Here is a 1951-nt window from a genome sequence, read left to right on the forward strand (position 1 = left end):
CTTTTGTACTTTTGAGCTTTTTGGTCGTTTGCGTCTTCAATTCGTCGAATCTGTCTTTTGTCTTCACCTTTTATTATTTAAACGAATATCACTTGTAAATAGAACAATTGCAACTAAAAGATTGTCTTTCTTGAGGAATAATGCTATGAAATATATGTTCGTTTTTAGCATTATCAGGTACCTTATCCTTGATTGATAGGAGTTTCCTAAAATACTTCTTACTATGAGGATTTTTAGACACAGTGTCCAAAAATTTACCGTCAAGCTTGAAATATTTCATCTTGTTATGTCTTTGCTTGAGACGGCCCGGGAATGGAATGGTTGTTTCCCTGGTAGGTTTAGGTGATGACTCAATGACTACTACTGAACGGGTATTAGTTAGCTTCTTCTCCTTAGAAGAAACTGAATGTTGGCTATGTGCCACCTTTGAGTTATTTTAGGACAACCTATAGAATCAAGACGTTGATTTAGCTGGCTTATTTGATTTTCAAGACTATTCAAGTGATTAGTCATGACTAAGTCAACTGCGTCTTGTCTTGCTGTGATCATGTGGATGATTCACACTAGGACATCGTCTGGACTTGTCTCTGGTGGGGTAGTGGGTTTGGTGGGTTGGTTATGCGGATGAGCTAGGATCTTATCGGAGTAGACAACAGAGTCCTCACATTCAGCCTCGTATACCTTAGCCGGATGTGGGTCAGTACAATTATGGCATAATTGCACTTTAGACACATGTTGCAGGAGTTTCTTTAGCCCTCCGACTTCTTTGGTGAGGTTTTCTATTTAGTCCGAGAGAAATTTGATGGTTTTATTTTCGATAGGATATGAGGCAGAAAGCGGTGTTGCTGATGAAATGTGCTCTTCCATGTTACAATCGTGATAGTGTATAGTCATCTCCTCGATCAATCTCCAGGCCTCGTCAGCAGTGAAGTTCATGAAGTTACCTAGAGAAACAGCATCAAGAGTAGACTTGTTGTTCCGATTCAGACCTTTGTAGAAGGTCAAAATTTGAACAGAGATCTCAAGACGGTGGTTCGGGCATCTTCGAAGCAAATGTTTGAATCTTTCCCATGCAGTGTAGAGTGATTCATCGTATGCTTGTTGAAAGTTTACGATATCATTCCTAAGTCTGATTTGATTTTATGGGGGAAAGTACTTGATTAAGAAAGTTGTTTTCATTTCCCCCAATGAGGTGATAGATTTGGGTTCTAACCCCTTGAACCAGGTTTTTGCATGAAGAGTTAAGGAATAGGGGAACAAACACAAACGAACTGCATCTTGTTCAACCCCGGTTTGCTTATATGAATTGGATAAGGAAATGAATCTTTCTAAGTGAGAGTTGGGATTGTCAATTGGTAAGCCGTGGAACTGGAAATGGTTGTGAACGAGTTGTATGATGATATGCTTAAGCACAAAACACGCTCCGTTAACCTTTGGATAGAGTATCGGTCCTCTTCGTCCTTCTAACGAGGGTTTGGTGTTGTCAGCGAGAGTGATGCGTGCGGCCATCGTCAAACTATCGATAGGTAAGCGTGGATCTCGTTGAATCGGTACAATGTATGATATCAGATAGAAGATATGATGTGTCAGAAGAATTCTTAGCGGTCTAAATAGGTTAAACCATCTAAAAGGTTCACTAACAAGGAAGTCCATTTTAAATGTTTTAATATTATCTAACCTAACTACAGTAAACTAGTAACTTCTGATAAAGCTAGTCTCAGTTTAAAGGGTCTCTTAAAAACTAACTAATCTAAACAAGCTCCAAATCATACTACCGCTCCCGGGCAGCGGGGCCAAAAATTAACTCCTACCTATGATATGCCAGAATCGGACAGTTTATTTTACTGCGATGCCGTTAGGTCACTAAACGTCAATTCATGATATCAAAAAAGTTGATTTTTTAATTTATATATGCTGGGCCTAAATCTATTATTCCTTCCTATGGATTAGC

General features: G+C 39.1%; 1 non-coding gene across 1 annotated transcript; it reads left to right on the forward strand.

Annotated features, from left to right (window-relative positions):
- The first annotated feature begins 1024 nt into the window (after positions 1–1024).
- On the forward strand, positions 1025–1131 carry LOC139887405 (small nucleolar RNA R71). Its single transcript, XR_011773239.1, has one exon. It is a non-coding gene; the product is annotated as a small nucleolar RNA R71 (small nucleolar RNA).
- The last annotated feature ends 820 nt before the right edge of the window (positions 1132–1951 follow it).

Source organism: Rutidosis leptorrhynchoides, chromosome 1 (assembly GCF_046630445.1).
Source record: "Rutidosis leptorrhynchoides isolate AG116_Rl617_1_P2 chromosome 1, CSIRO_AGI_Rlap_v1, whole genome shotgun sequence".
NCBI lineage: Eukaryota > Viridiplantae > Streptophyta > Magnoliopsida > Asterales > Asteraceae > Rutidosis > Rutidosis leptorrhynchoides.